Here is a 20746-nt window from a genome sequence, read left to right as displayed (position 1 = left end):
AGCAACAAAAGACAGCATGGCGTCACATAAACTTACAGAAAACAACTGGGGATATGGGATTTTTTTTGTTGTATTTTTCGTATATCTAAACCTTCAACAACAATACATTAGGGGTTCTGTAATTATCTGGTGTGTATGAGATTTTTTAATTTTTTCTTTTAATTCAATGTCCCCTTAAGCATTCTTTGAATTGCGTTGCATTTTGTAAATAAAGATTGATTTAACAATGAAATCTCAGTTCCATACATCAAGGAGTTTAAAAAAAAGTGTTTGATAACCTGAAATCATTGCATTTTTTGTGAAAAAACTCATACATGTTCTTCTGAAGCTCTAAAGACATTTAGCTCACAACATTAGGGACTGAAATGACTTTTTTCTTTGTGTCTTTGTTGTTTTGTCCTGCAGCAAAAATCTAAAACTGTATAACCTTTGCTTTCTTTAATTTGTTTTATATTTTTCATTTATCAAGAGATGCTTTATGGGTCTGCAAATAGAGTTTTGTTTTCCCTTTTATACTTTGCAATGATCTTACACAAAAAGTATTGATTTAAACTATTTGTTAATAAAGTGTATCTGGGGCTATATTGTCTTCTGTTCTTGCTTTTTTTCCACATTTTTTAAAGCTTATGCAAAATTTTGGGTGATCCAAGGAATTTGCGTGGATTTTTCGTCACCTGGACTGATGTTTTTTTGTTTCTGATATTCTTTTTTCTTTGGAAAATTATTTAATAAATAACTTTGGTTCATTTTGAGTCATTGTAACTTTGGAGCAAAAAGTTAACTGGTCAAGCTACAAAATATCATGTGGATATGATATTAAAACCCAGGCAATGTAAATGTAAATGTCTTTGAAGAACGGAAAATCCAGTTGACACAAAAATACAGTTTTGTTTAAACAAACAAAAAGAAAACATGTCATTCTCCTGGACTTTTTTTTTTAAATGTTGCTATTTTAATTCAAATTCTCCTTTTTTTTAGCACTTTCACAGAAAATCTAGTCAATTTTCTTCATAATCTAATATCTTTCCAGCTGTACCGTGAGGCAGAAAAAGCTTGGCTTGAATGTCACTTTCTCTTTCTGAGTCCCTCTTTTGACAGACACGTGCAGAAGAGAATGAGGCATCCAAGACGGACAGCCTGTAAGACGAGTGCAACAGATTAGCGAGCAGCCTCTTTAAAGCTCATCTATTATCCAGCTGACTTCCCTCTGACCCACAGGTTGTTGACTGTTCACTGTAGAGTTCTGTCTGGATATCACTCACCACTTTCTGAATGTGTGTTTGTGTACAGGATGAGTGTGCGGAGAGCTTGTCAAATTGGTCAATAACTACCCTGAAAATGTTTTTTTATGTTGATGTGTGAAACATATTATTAAAATCCTAACAAACCAGAAAATATATGGCAAGTTATACTAATTAATCCTAATTTTACCTTGGGTTTAAAGGTCTTTAAAGACATTCCAAGTTAGACTTCCAAGAAATATACAGTTAAGGAGGTTGAAATGAAGACATATGCGTTGTAGAAGAAAAAAAGTTTTTTGTCTAAAAATGAAAGCCAATATTAAAACATTTTTTATTTGACTTTTCTAGCATGTTTTAGCACTTCCAAAAATCTGGCTGCCAAGGACAGATAAATTCAATATGTTGCTGTTAATACACAGATTAGGGAACTCTATTTGCATTCTAATCCTCTCTGCCTTATTCAAGTCATGTTGGGGAATAGGAAAGGTGCGTGAGAACAGGTCAGCTGTCACTCACAGCAAGATTATGCTTTGAAAAAACAATTTAAAATTTACGTAGTTTAGAAAAGGTATGCTTTCTGTAAACAATGTGGATTTTTTTGTCAAGAATTTATGGAAGATGGTTTTATTGGTTTTATCTATAAGGACAAGAAGAGTGAACACTTCTGCATTTGACCAGCAGGTGGCCCCGTGAGCAGCTCTCTTGCCTCTGGTCACAGACAGTCTGGAGTGATGCAGCCAAACATCCAGGATGAGACTTTTTTCTGCAGAAAGAAATCATTCATTTGCTTTTACAGAGATTGTGACATTATCCATTGAATATTGTCTTGCTTTTTTATTTGTAATCTTTACTGAAACTATAAAAAAGTAACTTGCGTATAAGAAAATGCATTTGAGCATCCAGGGTGCACAACATGGAACAATAAATTGTACATCCTTTTTTAAGATAGACGCCAAAGAAGTAAAAACAATAAAAATTATATAAAATGATGCTAATCTATAAAGCTGAAACAGATGATAGATTTTAACTGCTTTTTTATTTGCACTTAATGAAATAGAGTGTAAATATTGTCTGATTGTACTGCATTTTTATTGATAAATTTAGTTTTATAAATCTAATATTTTGTTGTTTTTTATTTCTCTTGAACTTGTTATTTTCTAAACTTTAACCATGCAACAATACACTTTTCCAGTCTGGCATTAAATAAATAAATAAAAAAGAGTAGCTAATAATTAGATTTAACAAATAAATAAATAAAAAGAAATAAATACAATAAATAAATAGATAAACAATAAAATATGAATAAATAAATACATTAAATAATAAAACGAAATAAATACAAAAGCGGTGTAATGTCCTAACAAAAATACTTAGGACAACACTAAACTTGGAGTGGGGTTTGAAAAATCTTATGTAAGAATTTCACAGATGTAAAAAAAATCTACTTCTTTCTAGGAATATATATATATTTTTTTTATTTCAGGAGATTTGATGAATTAAACTGTGAAAATAGCTTATTTTCATAATCACTCAATAATCACTAAATCTAAAAAGGATGTTTTTCCATGTTAAAAAGAATTAGGACTAAACTTGAGTCATTTTAGACTTGACAGTGAATCACACTAAAAATGGTTAAACTGGTTGAACTAAACATCTTTTTAGTTACAGACTCACGTGACATAGATCTCTTTTAAGTAGCATTTTCAGAATAATGCTTCAGGCGGAGCAGAATACGAGCTTAGGTGTGTGGTTAAAGAGCTGCATTGCGTTTGCATTCCACCATGAGCCGTTTACCATGTCGGTATGCACTTCTGCGCAGGCTGTTTCTATTTCTTGGACTCTTCCAATAGTGGACACACCTAGCAGCACTTCATTGTCCCTGAGTGTGTTCTGTTTACACCTCCAGCTGAAAGCACAGGTATATCTCTGGGGAGTAACCCAACACTGCAAAAATCTGCTCCTCCTCTGCCAGCTCTTGATTCTTTAGGCACTGCAGGGCTCAGTTGTGTAGTTTTGCTGTAAAAGTCAATTGGATCAAGGGTTTCGCTGCTGGAATGTTTAACCTTTAGCTCTCTATATGCTGTGGAGAGCCTTTCATTTATCCCTGGAAAGTGTGAGTGGGTGTGTACCTGTGGGAACATGCAGAAGGGAACAGGAAAGGGAAAACTGTTGCTAGTGCAGCACAAGTAAATACTTAATGCGATCTTACTGTAGTTGCGATCAAATACATATAAGGCAAGTCGTGGACGAAAGCTGACACTGCAGATAGCATGAGCTGTTAGCAACGGCTGAGGCCTGCAACTTTTGATGTCTCCACAGAGGACTTTTTCCAAGTAATTCAGGTCTCTGCATCGTTGTAATCAAATGAGTGTTTATACACAAAAGAATACCGCATGCAATAAAGACAACAAGCGTGCATGCTGCTCCGTCTGTGTGATAACATCTGAGATGAAGCCCATTAAAAACATCACAGCCCATTCGCCACCTATGGCAGCTCACGCATTTCCATTTACGTCCAGAACACGAATGTAATGCGAGACCCCGGGGCACACAGGGCAGCCTACATCTCTGTCTCATTGTTTGCTGCACATGTGACAAGGACACAATGGAGTGCAAGACAAAAGGCCACTTATTGAGTGACTGGCAACGAGTGGGATACACCCCTGACCGTCCTTCGGTCTGCAGCCTCGTGCACCCTGTGGCTCATGGGCAGAGTCAGGTTGTATTTTCTTCTGGGGCTGAAGAAGCTGAGGTCTTTGAAATCAGAGGTCAAGGTGGAGATTGTAGAAACTCCAAGAGATTTGAATGAAACTTATGAGGAATAAAACTTGACAGTTTTCAAGCTTTTCTCAAAATCAGCAGTTGATAACTTTTTGCCTCATAAAGAGCTATGATCTAGAAATAGTGAAATTATTACTAAAATTAGTCAAATTAATTTTGCTCCATATTCTTGACAATAAAAAAAACTTGATTTGAAACACAAAAAAATGAAATTATAAAAAGATATGTAAATGCATTTTTAAATGCCACATTAAATCTCTTTGCTTGTTTTTGACTTCAAAGTTTTGATCAGCACGCTGCTGGAACATGCCACTCAACTATTTATGCATTTTTCAATGATTATTTGTAGTTTTTGTTGACAGATGCAAAAAAATAAAAAATAAAAAAAAAACAGAAAAGCTATGCTATTTTGTTAACATTTTCATCTGCTGAAATTTCATTTATTTTCTGAAGATAAAAAAGCACTGTAATTTTTGGTTCAAATTTTAGGATGTTATCTTAAAGTTCAATCCTTGTTGAACAGTTAGAAGGCCCTGGTTCAAATCCCAGCTGAGACTTTTCTGTGCTTTCTCCAGTTTCCTCTCACAGTCCAAAAACATGCTTGATTAATTAGAGTCTCTAAATTGCCCCAAGGTACTTATGTGAGTGTGGGCCCAGCAACAAACTGGTGACTTGTTGTAACGAGATCCTTATTTTGTTCACATTTTATTCTAAAACGAGTCTTTTTAATTTATTACACTAGTTTTTGTCACTGTAATCAAAATGAACTACAGTTAAGTACATAAAAATTCAAAAAATACAAACCATTTGCTAAAAACTATAGTAAAAAACATATATTATTTGACTCTATGACATTTATTTTAACCCTGTAAAGCCCACTAAGTCAAGGAATTGACAGAGCATTACTTTTTGGGGGAATTAAGATGTTTTTACGTCAGAATAAATAGTAATAACATTTTTAATTTAATATAGATTGTTATCAATTATGATACATTGTGTGATTTGGTAAGCTTTTGTTCACAATAATGTCAAAATGAGGTGCAAAAATGTTGACATGAGTGCCCCCCCCCCAAAAAAAAAGCGTTATTTGCCCACTGTTTCAAATTTGAAACAGATTTTTAGCACGGTGTTACTGTGATATAAAAAATGAATCAACAACTAATGTTGTATTTTAAAATATATAAAGTAGTCTTTGAATCAAACAAATAAAAATAGATGAGTTATTTTCACCATAAAATTTAGAAAATTAGGCAAACTTGTACCTGACAAAAATGTTTTTGAGATTTCGGGGGAGCAGCCATTTTGAAATGAGCAAGAAATGCTCTTCTACTGCCTCTAGTGGAATGATGATGAACTACAGGATTGAGTTGTATACATTGAGTTTTTAAGGAAGGTTTTAATCACGCTAATGAGATACATTGTCTCAGAAATGCTAGCATGGATATATAGTAATTTCATCAGTTTTACTTTTTTTATGCTTAGTTTTCCCTTTTTAATTGCATATATGTAACTCATTGTTTCTAGATCCTCGTGCCTTTTTATATTTTTAAGTAAAAAATTGCTTGGTGCATGGAGGAATAATTTTGCTACTTTTTTGTGATCTTCTTTTTAAAATAGGGGTTCTATTCGTATTCCTTTTGTTCAACCATACCTCAGGCTGGTGAATTTATATGGACATCATACCCATTTTTGATGCTGCAGTGAAAAAGATGCCACTATTCATGATAAAGAGATATTACTTTTAAATGTATTTGACAGTTTGAAGCAGAAAGGCAAAGAAACAGCCCCGTCAGTGTTTGAGGAACACTCAGGAACCACTAATGGCCTGTGTGTCTGAGTATTCCCACGCTTCTTGGCTGTCAGTGAACTCCTCTTGTAATTCAGTCTGCTTCTCCTGGAGCTCTGTCATATTTTTGCATGAGTAGCTCGCAAACTGCTCCGTTTTTTTAAACCTCTCCCTCCGTGTCTCTGTGAAGGAGGGGGCAGAGAGGTGTTAGCTGCGCGCTGCAGACATCAATAAGAGGAGAGCCGCTTTCCACCGTCACAGCGCCGGAGCAGAGCAGGGGAGCCCTGGCAACAAGGACACACAAACGCAGCAGCCCCCGACAGCCCACTGTAAGTCCTAAAACTATTTACTAACAGCTTTTTTAATCTGTTTTCGTCGTGTCACTTTTCTTTTTTTGGGAGCTAGGCGGATAAAATGGCAGGGAAGGGTGGCGCTGACGCTCTGGTTTTTACTTCAAAGCCTTTCAAAAAGGTTAACTTCGCACTCTTACTTATTGACAACTGGCTGGATAGTTGCGGGGTATTCTGGGTAGTCGTGTAACCGCTTGTCATTTCCCATGGTTCGTGCAAAGTTTAGTTAAAGTAGCGAAAAGGGGAGCGGGGATCCGGCGGAGAGCAGACCGAGCGAGGAGCTCGTCCGCCGGGCGAGTTGACGTCGGGCTGCCGCTTCTACTTCCACTAACTGCGCCACTCGACCGCGGCTCTTTATAGACTCTTCCTCAGCGCTAAATGTCCTCGCCCGCAGCTCAGCCCCACTCCTCTACACCACATTTGTCTTTCAGTGAGTTAAATACCAACTGACAGAGAGGGGAAAGCATTTTAAAATCCCCATTCCACCATCGCGGAAGTGTTTTCACCTCCCGAAAAGACGCAAATAATCACATCAGTTTGAGCACTTTTTAAATAAAACTGCGCCAGAAGCGCTTGGTCAAACAGTCCCGACACATTTCATACATTTATTTCAATGTATGTACCATGTTACTACAGTGTTTTAGTTCAGCGGCTGGTTGTAGAGGACATACGGTTTGTGATTGCAGGACTACCCGTGATGTCATTCATCCGAGCCCGGGCCATTATATAACGGGACTGTAGGGAAGCCTGTGATAGCAGGCTATTTTTACTCTGTTTACACCTCCAAGCTGGCCAGGCTATACGTCCCAGTGGTAGCCTGCGTTCTCACCGACAGAGACATTACACACTCCACATTCCATCCTAACAAAACTAAGTGGGATTAAAAATAAATAAATATATATATATATTTGGGAAGAAGATATAAGCTGTTTCTTTTTTTTCCTCCTGCAAATGCAACCTTTTTTTTTTAAAATGCAAATTGAATATATATATATATATATATATATATATATATATATATATATATATATATATATATATATATATATTTAGGAATTTACCAAACTATAACATTCTTACATTACTGTATAAATGTCTTGCTATGTTTATCAGCAGGGGTGCATCTATGTTTTCTGGGGGCACTGGGCAAATTCCCAAACATATTAACGTTTTTATTACAAATAGCATATTTTTGTTATTTGAGAAAACACATAGAGATAAATAAGGTTTATAAAACTAATAGAAAATAGGAAAACTTAAAAAAGGGCTTTGTTTAAAACTGTGAAAATATTGTGGAATTATATTAAATTAATTAATTAATTAATTAATTCAAAAACTTTAAGGACTTTATTTAAAACTACGCAAAGACTGTGAAATCATATCAAATAAATTATTTTTTAAAAAACTGTAAGGAGAATACATATTAAAAAGAGCTTTGTTTATAACTGCACAAAGATTGTGAAATATATTAAATAAAGTAATAAAAAAAAGAAAGAAAAATAAATTACTACTTTGCCTCTATTTCATCCCAATAATATTTGTTCATTAATCTATCTTAAAGACCCCCTCTGACAATCTTTTGAGTCATTTTGAGGGCATTTGCAGTGTTTTTTTTTATTGTTATAATTATAATTAGATAATATCTAAAAAATAGTGTTGTTTACTAGAACATGGTTTATGCAGTAGTTCATTAGAAATTTGCCTCTGAGTTGTGGTCTGGAGCCACCCGCCCCCTGCTCATCATCCGTAACTGAGAGCTCTCTGTTTACAAGGATTCCTGCTAGCTTATAGCCCTTTACACCCCAACCTAACATTACCGGTGCAGCAAAATTGGAAAGCAATATTGGAGCTTTACAGCTGTACAGTTTTTAACCAGATTCCAGCTCAGACAAGAAGAACAAAGACGTTCATGGATATATTTGTCTGCAAGTAAATTCATCGGAATTGAGCGGAGCAGCTTGTGACCCCCACCCAGTGAATTTCCAATAGAGCAAATACATTATTTTTTAAACTCTACTCCTGATTCACAACGATTTCAATAAATAAATACCCAGAAATTCAATTTTTAGCTACATTTTCTTAATATTTGTTATAAGAAAAATGTCACAAGAACATGTTAAAAACACAAGTTTTATTTGAGTGATATTTTTGGTTGTACATTCCATTTACACTATTTATTCAAATGTAAATATTTGACAAAACACAAACAAATCTGTAGTCAGAGAGAGCTTGGTTTGATGAGTCATCTAACGAATCACCCAACCTGAGACTAACTAACCAAACCCAAGACTAAACTGGGGTTTCTGTTGTAAAAATGCTGATGGTTCACCTCTAGCCACTTCTGTTTGTTACTTCTTTTTGGAGAACCACACAGAAACTCTGTGCTGTAGAGGACAATTTAATTAACAAAAAAGGTAATTAATTAATAATATTGATCATTAGAAACTCCAGTTGTTTTTCATTATTGAAATACTTGATAAAAGCAGTGTCTTTAACAGATTATGTCTGTCTGGGGTTTGTTACTGATGGAAGACCAGAATTATAAAAAATGTTCATTCTATGGTTACATCTAACGACAGTTATTTTTGGTTTTCTGCAAAAGAGTGAACAGGGAAAAAAAGCTGCATATGAGATTCAAAAAGTTTCTTCCTTCTTGTCAAAGGACGGCTGTACTCAAAATAAATTCCACCTTCCTCTTTCAGACGCACACATACATTCACTCTGGACTGCTCTCTTCTGCTTCTGCTGTGCAAAACACTTTTGCAATACTTGTACCGACTCAACAACCTTTCCTTTACACAGTTTTTAAACATTTATTTGGATCGTAAAATGCTTCTGTGCAATTTACTGCTAAAAGTTTAAACTTGTTTAATTCAGAAATGCAACAAGTTAAATATTTTTTTTCTTTATTGTGTTGCCATGCCAGTGTGATCCATGCGTTCCTTCCACCCACCCACCACAAACGCACTCACGCACTTCCACTATCGCCTTTGATTCCCGCCGCCACTCACTTTCACATGGTAATGAGAGGCAATTAGAGTCCAATGTGTTCTAATCACAAGTCGTTTAAGCGAGCTCAGCTCCATTTGTTGAGGCCATATGTGCACACAGACTCGCACTGAAAACTGTACGACAACATGCAATGGTCAGATTTTGCCAAATATTTGTCTGCGCTTTAGAAATGTTCAGTCTGTGTGAGGCTGGAGATGGAAACTGTGTGATTTCTGGAAAATGATTAGGTGTTGATTTTATGGCTGGATGAGCAAGTGTCAGAAATTTCTTTATGAATGAGCACAGACAGGAAAAAAATAAATGTAGAGAGAGTCATAAAATGGAGCATGACACTGTTTTAGTGCATTTTATTAAAAGAAAAACATCTCCCTCAAAGAAGTGTTTTCACATTGGGGTGTTTGGTCCGCACTTCACTGTACCTTTTTCTGAGTGTTTCCTTTGTTTGGCAAGTGTGAACAGTTCAAGACATAATAACAGCTAATACCACCTTTCTCTGATCGTCATGTTTTTTTTTAAATATTTTTACGAGTTTTTATGATTCGCACATTTTCAATTACTTGCTACTTGCTGTTTTTTCTTTGATACTTAGGCTCTAATGTCATTTCCTTCCTTTGGCTTGCTTTTTTTCATGAAGTGCAATTCAACATTTTCACCTTAACAACTGTGCCATCACCAACCATAATGTGAACTTTATTACAAAGAAATACAAAAACATTTTTAATATATAAATGACATTTTTCAAGCATATTTTGGCATTAATTCAAAATAGTTCATAACGAAACTGCACAAGGAAAATAGGCCAAAGTTGAAAGAGTATTGCAGCTATAATTGTTTGCAACAAAAAGTACTGAATTTGTGGTATGTCATACCTACAGCAATAGGACTGGATCCTGTCATCTCACCAGCAAGAGTTTTAAGATTATTACGTTTTCATTTCACCGAGCAGACAGATTTTTTTTCCCCTATGGTGTGCATTAATTGAAATCACCCGTTCATGAAGACTGACGCAGAAAGTTATGTTAATTGTGTGAAACTATAATGTTTTGTTTAAAAAAAAGCGGCAGTATATATATAAATGGGCGGGGTCACAGTAACAGTGCTTCCCTTAAGATCCCATAGTGAGAAGAGATTGTCTCTCAAACCCAATTTTGTGTGTAAAGTTTTGTAGCAGGTTCACTGGGTTGTTCTCATGTGTTAAAACGTCATGAAAGAGTTTCAACAGTGGAATCAAAGTTCTTGCTGATTTTGTCTTAAAGCAAGAAAAAACGTTGACTCTTAAAGTCTTTCTCATATAAATTTTCTCTTGTTTTGATGTGATTTTCAAAGGAAACAGCAGAGCTTAAAAAATAAACTTATTAAAAGTCTTCTGTGTGTCTTTTCCCACTTGTCCATATCTTGAACACACAAAGTACACCACAGTGCGACTTCACATCCCATGTTTTCAACTCACAAACTCTTCTTCATGTCTTGTAAGGCTTTGCTACTGTCAACCAATTCCTTTGCAAGGACAACAAAAGAAGCAGGAAGAACTGCTGTCGATGTGACAAGCTTATACAATGCGTCAGAAGAGGCACTTTAAAATTGCATCTCCGCTAAGCTCTCTGTTTCCATATTTATCAATGTTAAGTGGCTTAATGCACATATGACAAGTATCTGTGAGGAGGACGAGAATTGAAATGGAAGAAACAACATGTTTCTTTGAATGCGCGATGATTCATTTGTTTCTCCCTGTTTTATTCCTCATCCTACTGGGTTTGTTTTTGGCTATTGACTGTATATGAGAACTGGACTAAGTGATCCCTCCTCTCTCGTGGTCAAAATAAGCTAAAATTCCATAGACTTCTATTTTTAGTCATTATATTTGTCAGAATAACCTTTCTTGCTCTGCCACCTTTTTTAAACATGTTTATACTAATCCTAATTTTATGGACATCTGACAAGCTCAATTTTGATTGACCAAAGTGGTTGCCATAGAAACACTGACTCAGACTAATTAGGACCACGATTATGTCTCATTCCAACATGGCGTCGTCCCTATAGCGAAAAAAATGGCAACTAAATTGACTTCATTTCGGTACAGTTGGAAGCAAGTAATTTTCTATGGGTGACATCACGCTCACTCGTTCCAGTTTTCATATACACTCAATGGTTTCAGCTGTATTTAAAAGATATTGATCGTTGATTATAAACAAACTGGCACCAGTCAATTATCAACCTCTTATCTGACATTCTTCTCCAATGTAATTTTACAAGAGTCTACACATAAACATTTCCATTCGGAGTTTGATTACAAACTAAAAGCATCGTCTGGAATTCAGTAATCTAGAATAACAATGAGAAACAATTTAGAAAAGTAAGAAACAGAAGAAAAGGAAATCACAAAGAATGAACACAATATACTCAGAGACAGCTATACCAGCGATGAAGAAACAAAAAAAAACAACATTATGAGAAAAATGCTTATGAGTGTGCGTGTAGCAGTGGGTGGGGTAAAGGGGCAGATCAAGAGATTGAGCTGTCTCCTTGAACCATGCAGTGTACTCCAACCTTTTCAGCCTTTTTCCTTTCATCCTCCTCTATTCACGAGTGTGCCGAGTACACATGCTTGCACAGAGAAAGGACACACTCACGCAGTGCGCCGCCTTTAAAAGGGGATCAATGAGACCCTTTTGTGCTGAGGCACATTCCATCATGTGTTAGGATCATGTTTAGGTTTTTTCCTTTCTTTTAGTCTGCTACATTTACAGAACTATCGTTTGAAATCATGAGCTTTCCTAAAGAGCACTCACTGCAGTTTCTTTGATCGTCTGGCGAACATTGAATGCTCCGTGGACCGCATGGGAGCACTTCCACATTATAAGAAAGATTTCTGGTCTTTGTTAGAGAAATTTGAGTTGATCTTTTCAATTCAATTTATTTATAAAACGCCAGTTCACTACCAAGGTTATATCTCAAGGATGGGGTTGAGTGTCTCTGCAGTTCTATGGAACTTACAGTATGTGATTTTGATTCACAAAATAATTCAGATTATGATTCTATTATGTACTGATGTATTTTCCAAATAAACCCATCTTTTTTGGTAATGAAAACATTTTTTATGTTCTAGCAATATAAACTGAACAAGGATAGCACTTTCATTTTAAATTTCTTACCTAAAAACCCCCAATAATTACTAATACTCAAAGAAAATTTGGTCGATGGAATCCATTATTTAATTTAGATTTTCTTTAGGGATGAATTTGAAATCAATATTTTATTTTTAACCCATTTAGGGACTTCTTAAATTATAGTTGTGATTATTCAATTCTATCTAGATCTTTCTAATAGGGCAAAATATAGCTTTAAAGATCTACTTAAATAAAAATCAAGTTTTGGGTGTTTTACTACGTTCTTGTGGTATTTTTTTGATGATGGAGGACATGAAGATAATTAAGCATAAAGTTGCATTTCTGAGTATCTGACGGGAACTGGGGCTGGGCTTGCTTTGCGCTAATGGTCCCACCTTAAATAGAGGTGAATTTTTAATTAACTCCTGCTGCTCTGAAAAAAACGATGTCCTCGAAAATGATACAATTTTTTTTGTGGCTAAAAATGCCAAAAATATAGTTAAAAAATACTGGGAACGGTTTGGAAAATAGATCAAAAGATTTTCAAAGTGGGAATTTAACTGTATTTATTTCTTTATTTTTGTTCTGTATTTAATTTATAGTCAATAAAGGTGACTAACGAATCAAATCAAAGGGTTTTTTGTTGTAAATCCCTATTCTCATCTAGGAGTGGGAAACAGTAGAGGAAAGCTATGCTAATTTTATGAACATTTTTTCATGTTTTGAAGTTCTTAGCAGGAAAACAACATGTTCAAAGCAAAGGTGTCATTGGAGGGGAGTTGTCTGGTATAGGTGTCGTACAGTTATGTCTACATATCAGGTTAAAAAAACACAGAACTCTCAGTCATCATAATACCTCAACAATTCCACCCTCAGTGAACACGTGTTTGAACAACACATTTGAAGCACTTCACAAGTTTCTTTTTAAGCAACTCATAAAATGGGTAAGATCCTTCTTAAGAGCGCGCCATAAATCTTCCTAAAAGACCATTACAGCACTCCAGCTATACATTCTTCTTGTATAACATGATGTAAGAGCGGATCTAGCTCACTTTCCTTGTGATCTCTGTGCCTTGATTCATATTTGATAATATTTCAAGCAAAAACCCGAGAGGAGGGGGATTTTTTTTTCTCCTTTACAGTTTTTCTGATGAGTAAAATGAATGTAAAAGAACCTTCCTGTTAATACTTTGTGCTTCATGAGGAATACAAATGTGTACTTCGAATATAAAGTGCATCTACAATTAATTGAATGCCCTGCTGAATTGTCAGCAAAAGTTAATGCTATAAAAAACATAATAACAACTACCGAGTTGGATTTAGTTTCACAACATTGCCTGTTCTATTTAGGAATTAATAAAACGTCCACATCATTTTGTTTTCAACTTCTTTAGTAGGAAACGAGTTTTCCCCTCAGTGTTTTAGGTCTTTACAGTTTTGCTGCTTACAGAAAGGAAATTAAACAAACGTTGTTGTTTGAAAAGTTTTAGTTTTATAGTCCTGTCTTCGAATATTCCTCTCATGTCTGGGTTGAGTCTTACAAGGTGCAACAATACAGTATGTGAGACATTACACCAGATAAATGATCAATTTGTGGGAACAGGGCTGACATGTATTTTACAATTGCATCTAAATCATTTCAACATCATTTAAACATTTTTACCCAAAAGCACTTCCTCTGCTTGGTTAGGTCTTAGTCACACTCACAACTGCCCTTTCAGCTAGATCTGAGTGCAAAAAATAGGCAAACCACGAAAGATTATGGACCTCTTGGGGAGCCTGTAGAGTGAAAACGTTCATGCACGTTTGTCTCTACGTTCAGGCTTTGAGCAAGGGGCTGATGAGTGCTATTTATGTGATAAGTGCGCGCTCCTTGTGTTGAGTCTGTTTGAAATTAGGAAATTTTACTGTAGTTTGTGTCAGCATCCTATGGGGCACTTGCATATCACCTGCATACACCGCGTGTTGTGCGATCAGTAAAGAGTCAGTGCATGCACCGTACTCACAACTAAAGTGTGAAGTAAGGGTATCATACGACAACATCACCCGTCCATCATAAGTGTGTGCAACTTACATTAGCCTTGCAAATACTTCACAATACACTCAGCACATCTGGGGTGGGCAGATCTGCTGAATATCGATAGTATTGATACCAAAGTAAAGTATTGATACTAGCGTAATGAGATCGATACTTTCAATACTTTTGTTGCAGTTTTCTTCAATACTTACAGTAAAGTACTTGATTTGTTCAGAGTTCATAAGTGGGATATCTATCTGTTTGCAGTGTTGCCAGATTGGGCAAAAAAAATGGCCAATTTGAGCAAAACCCCACCCGATTTGAGCAAAAAACTGTCCAATACGGCAATATTGTCTGTCTGTAAACAATAATGTCTTATCTCTGCGTGGAGTTTTGACATATAATAAACGCCATAGGAAAGAGTCATCAAAGAGCCACATTTGCAGGGAATAGCATGATTTTTTTGTTGTTGTTTATTTTTTTATATTTATCTAAACCACCAAATGGTTCCCAAAGCGCAGCTGTCTGCAGCTCACCGCTTCCCAGGGGAGGGGACAAATGTAGCAGCTTTTTAAAAAATGTTTCTTCTTCTTATTATTGCAATATGCCATTATTAATATACGTGTTCGATATTTGATGCATTTTCAGTTCAGATTGTTGTAATTAGTTAACAATCATTTTTATCTGATGAAAGTATCTGTCCTGCTTTTTATTATACACCTATTGAACAAAAAATTGTCTATTTCCAAAAATTATTCCATAATTAAACATTTCAAGAAAAAAGTATTGGTATCCATATAAGCCCTGTAATTAATTGGTATTTTATTAATACTCGGCTTGAAGCAAAGTAACTTATAAGATTTTTAGAAACTGGAAAAATCGCAAATTTTCCAAATGAACCCTGGACATTTTACAGTAGTCGATAAATTAACAAATTATCTTTGCTATATTCAATATTGGTTTGTGCAGAAGTCAAGAGTGTTACTGTCATTATTTTGGCAAAAATAAATCCTTTATTAGTGCAATATTCACTTCAGTACAAAAGAAAATTAGGCTGTGCTGCACATAAGTATGAGATCAGTATTTTTCCTCGCTGTTATTAATCTTAGTTTTATTTTTATCATTCCTTTTTCTGCCTCTCACTGTTTCTTGTCTCGTAATTTCTCTTCTCTCTGTGTCTCTTCTCTTTACCATCTTCAGGAGTTGATTACAGAAGGGACTTGACACTGACTGGCACTTGGATAACACCTACAGACTTTTCTTCTCCCCATAGGGCTGCAGGGTTTAGACAGGGATCAGTTAACTACCTGGGACACAGCCAGAAAGTGATATGGAGGAAAGCTTGATAAGAAGTTAAAGAAATTGCAATCATACATGAGAAGAGAAATACTTGAAAATTCACCTAAACTTTACCTGTTTTTTAAGACAAACTCTTTTAATTGGTTCAGACAAAAAAAAAATGTAATGAAGTATAGAGTTGCAGGATTTTATCTTACTCTATATTACCAAAGTTTATGCTGCAAATTAAATAATCTCAATAAAAAATCTCATGCATCAGATTTTCTTCTCTTTTATCACGCTCTCCTCTGTTTTGAAGCAAAAAGCTGGTTGTACGGCACCCAATAATGAATGAATTCTGAGCTAGGAGGATGTGCATTCAGCAAGAGGAATGCAATAACAGGAAAATGGCCTGTGATAGAAACAATCCCTGGAATACCAAAACCCACCCTTTGCTAATGTTGTTCTTGGCGAAACCTCACTTTCCATAACTACTGTTTACTCCTTAGGGTGCTGGAGTCAATACATGGTACACAGTGATGTAAATACCGCTATAGTCTGACTATAGGACACACCTGGTGTTTTTTTTCAATGCGTGTTTTTAAAAAACAAGGCTTGAGGACTTGGTTAAAGGTGCTCTCAGAAGTGAGCCAAAAGTTGAAGTTGGCCAAATAGATTGGAATTGTTTGGCCAGGATGGGGAAAAAGCAAGAAAACCGGCTAGTCCTGCTAATTCTCCGATTATAATGTAGTATCTAGTGTTATATGTTGGTTGTGAGTTTTTTGTCCTTAATGTTTTTCCGTAGAATGTCACATATTTATGCGTAAGCACTTCATCTGTCCAAAGTGTTGCATATTGGTGTAAGGCTTCTTTTCTCTGCTGAAATTATGTTTATTGCGTAAAAGATTGAAGAGTTTCAATAGTTGAAATATGTCAACACTGGCAGTAATGAAAGGTTAAGTAATCTCAAGCAAAGATAAAAACCGTTTTTGAAAATGCACATAACTTTTAGATTGTTTCCATCCATTAATTTTCCAAACTCGCTGAATTCGTTTCTAGGTGACAGGGTTGCTGGAGTCTATCTTAGCATGTTTTGGTAAAAGTGGGGTACAGGTCCTCATCCCATCGCAGGGCCTTGAAAGTGGTTTGATCTGCTCAAGTGTGAAAGCATCCAAACCATCGGATGATATAACATTTTTGGCATTCCCCACCTATTCTAACCATGTCCAAAGTACCATCCCAGTCTGTAAAATCCCTAACATTAAAGTTTAAAAAATAAAATTAAAGTAGATGCTGGGTACATATCTGAGTACTGAATGTCTGTCTATATGGCTTGTTTGTAGGTGTAGCTTGACAAGTTCACTTGTCTCGTTGAATGACTGACTGACTGTCTTAAGATTAGCCTCATACTTCAGGAAACTTGGCTGCAGGGAGGCTAGCTGTCATGGCAGTAAGACACATGTCTTTCTGTCTGAGCGGTGCTTACTTCAAACTCCTGTTGTGATGTGTAATGAGCTCATAACACTGAAATGGGGTCATTTGGCTGCAGAAGTCAGGGAGGTGTGCTAAAACACTCACAGAGATAAAACCCAGGAATCCAACAACTGTATCTCTCTGAATTCTTTGGCTGCACCTTTAATGCAAAATGTTAGCTCCTCAGAAAATACATTTTGATAACAGGTCTGTATACTTTATTCTAATGGCATGCTGCTCTCCAGCTCTTGGCTTTTTATTCATATGTTGAGTGGGAAAAATATCTTAATTGTAAACATGTTCTTAGATGTTATTCCTGGACTGCCAGCAAAAAATTCAAACAAAACATCAAACACGTTCAAATGAAAACATATTTTGACATCTTATTTTTCCAAAAGAGGCACACAGATAAAAAAAAAAAAACACTTCTTATCATTGAATACCTTCGTAGCAATCCATAGTCAGAGATTTTCTGTTTTCTCTGTTATTGATCTTATTGTGTTATATCTAAATCTCGGGGGGCGGCCATGGTGGAGAGGTAGAGTGGTCAACCTCTGATCTGAGAATCGCAGTTCATCCATTGCCCGCCCATCTGTCAAAGTATCCTTGGGCATGACCCTGAACCCCACATTGCTTCAGCTGGTTAAAGGTTGGCACCATTGATTGTATATATAGAACTGGTCAGAGTGCGTGTGACATCCACCAAAGAAAATGCTTTACCTTTGGCTCCAGCGAAATTAAGCCAATTCAGTCATTATTTTTATGCAATGTGGACGTCGCCATCTTGGAGCAAGATGACAGTGATTGGTCTAAGTCAGTCTGAGCCAATGTTTCAATGTCAACCACTGTCACCAATCACAAGAAAGCTTGTTCGAAGTCCCCAACCCCTCCCACTGACAGTGGCCCAGTAGAATCTGTCAAATCTGTCAAAAGTTCTACTGAGGCATCTTATTGGTCAGTTTATAACTTGAATAGCTTGTGATAAATAAAATAAATATCATGAGGAAAAAAATAGGATTAGCAAGAACATGTTAAGAAAAATGTATCAGAACAAGAATTGTCATTCTCCCAGATAGAATGACTGAGTAATAGATGTTTATTTCTCAATAGAAATCTATGGGATTTTGGGCTTCTTGGAGCCAGAGGGTACTTCCTGTTTGGAACGCGAAGGGGGAGGGGTCACTCAGTTCAGTCAATGGTTTGCACAAGTATTTGTTGGTGGAGCCACCATCAGTAGTGAATGTTTGTGCATAGGTGAATGGGACTGTTACTGCTAGGTAGGTTTTAGTATGTTCATTAACCAAAATTTAAAGCAATTTTTAGTTTAGTTGTCATTCTTTGTGTACAAAGACAGACAGGTATTATTATATTTTTATTAGTATTATATTTATTATACTATTGGGAACCCATACCTGGAAAGGCAACAACTATCACCACCTCAGCCATCACTGCAATCAAAACCAGGATCTCCCACACCAGGCAGGACTCCAGGGTGTGTAAAGACTCCCTCGAGACAGTCCAGCACATAACAGCAGGGTGTAAGACACTAGGTCATGGGGATGCTGGAGCCCATCCCAGCTACTGAATGAAGGTAAAGGCGGTGTACACCCTGGACAGGTTGTCAGTCTATTTCAAGGCAGCAGAAAGACAGACAACCACACTTAAATTAACACCTAAAGAAAACATTTAGAGTCAATAATCAACCTATGAATCAAGTTTTTTTCACTGTGGGAGGAAGAAAACCAACTGAGAAAACCAAGACCTTCTCACTGAGGCAAGAGTGATAACCACCACACTATTATTTGTGTGCAGTGGTTCTTGATGCAGCCTCCCCTAAACTCTTGACTAGATTTTCCCTGTTGCTGGTATTGCTTTTCCCTTCTGCTCGGTTTTCTGTTAAAATGTTTGGATACAGGACTGTGAAGAACCAGCTTGTTTAGCAATGACCTTTTATGGCCTGCCCTTGTTTCTAGAGTTGACTGTCTTATGAACATCTTGCAAAGTCAGCAGTCTTTGTCATGGTTATGTAACCTATTGTCCCAGACAGTTGAGGCTCAAGAAGCTGTTGCAGGTGTTTTGAGTTAACTAGCTAATTAGAGTGTGATGCCATGAGTTTTAAAATTTAATTTGAACTTTTTATACCCTCTAAGCAATAATTACTGAAACTACAAGAAATGATCTGTCTGTAGTGATTTTTTAAAAAATAAAACACATATTTTCCTTTTTGAATTGGCAAAAATATGTTTGCAAGATTCTAATTTGCCCAATCAACCAGTAGTTAATTCACTTCTGGATTTCCACCATGTTCTCTTACAGTATTGTATTATCTATGACATTATTTATGAGAGTAAAGTTAAGATGGAGCCCTGAAGCTGGCTTCAAACTGGTTTAGAGCAAACCAGTGGATCACATGAACAAACCTATCATCCATCTTTTTTCATCGTTGTTCAGATTTAGATCTGAACTTTAGATTTTTGACTCCACAAAGAGGGATCAGCAAAGCATGAAATGTATCATTTCCAAAGTGAATTTCCAAAGATTTGTTTAAAACTATAGTTTTGTGTTGTGAATTTGTTGAGTTTGTTTATCTGGGCCCATTTAGCTTTGGATCAAACTATAGCTCTCAATGTTGATTAACATAAATTTAAATTTAAATTCACTACAGCTATAAAAGTAAAATATAGTTTTAGTACTAAAAAATAATAAACATATAATCTTTTTAACAATTGCTTTAAGATTCTGTCATGCATACTATTATATTATTAATGTATTTTTATTTTTAGAAGAGAAAAAACATGACAAAATATTAAACTTGTTTATTCATTCTTTTGTGTAATTTGAGCTTTGTTGAAAGTTACAGTTTTAAATGAAACCAGTATGGTTAGTTAGTCATAGGGCTGACACAAACGATTATTTTAATAGTCGACTAATCACAGATTTTTTTTTCCCGATAAGTCGACTAATCGTGTCATGCGCAACTATGTTTCACAAAAGATAAGTTCTAGTCTCACTGACTCAAATATACATTTTTGATGCTGAATGCTTACAACTTTGTTCAACTTTACTACACTCTGACTCCATATAATATAAGGTAATAACTAATCGACTATTAAATTAGTCGTTGACTATTTTAATAGTCGATTAGTTGACTAATCATGTCAGCCCTGGTTAGTTAGAGCAGCATGGTATAGTCAAACTATGATTGTCGGCTAGACACGCATCAGCCCTCTTGATGGAGATTTTGAAAATGTCTTGCGACAAATTGATGGTGTAAAACGGGCGCCATGTGCACAACAAGAATTAATGGTCGGCTGATCGATTTGCAGGCTTTTTTTTCATTGGAGCAATTTGGGTTTAGGTTGGTTTAACATTACACGAAGAGCCTTAAACTCATTTGCCCGCACACTACCTGCAAAAGAAGATGGATAGCTGAGTGCACTCAGACTCTGACAGGACACGCCGCCCAAATGGAGACTACCTCTGCGTTTCATGGATGCCACTCACTCTTAACCCGAGCTGAGAGGAGTGCAGTGTGGTGAAGGGAAGTTGTGTGTGCATTTAGGTCATGGCTGACTTTGTTATGAGTAAAAGTATATATAAAACATGTTGCTCTGGGACATGCTGCTTAAACAAAATGTCACAACAGCTATTACTACTGTAGCTTATGTAGAAGTTGTAAAGTAGGAAAGCAAACAAATCAA

The 20746-nt window shown here is 36.0% G+C and overlaps 2 protein-coding genes across 2 annotated transcripts in view; both read left to right on the top strand.

Annotated features, from left to right (window-relative positions):
* Positions 1 to 20746, top strand: part of adnp2b (ADNP homeobox 2b) — a gene marked incomplete in the record, with an annotated part of 705870 nt that overhangs the window by 614356 nt on the left and 70768 nt on the right.
* The window catches only part of atxn1a (ataxin 1a), an 86413-nt gene continuing 71553 nt past the window's right edge, over positions 5887 to 20746 (top strand). Inside the window, exon 1 of the mRNA XM_024294501.2 lies at positions 5887 to 6137. The gene's annotated coding sequence lies outside the window, so the exon portion shown is untranslated. The remainder of the gene's footprint in view (positions 6138 to 20746) is intronic.

The sequence above is a fragment of the Oryzias melastigma genome, linkage group LG11 (assembly GCF_002922805.2).
Source record: "Oryzias melastigma strain HK-1 linkage group LG11, ASM292280v2, whole genome shotgun sequence".
Taxonomy (NCBI): domain Eukaryota; kingdom Metazoa; phylum Chordata; class Actinopteri; order Beloniformes; family Adrianichthyidae; genus Oryzias; species Oryzias melastigma.
The sequence above is the reverse complement of the archived record's forward strand: the minus strand, read 5'-3'. Positions and strand labels throughout refer to the sequence as shown.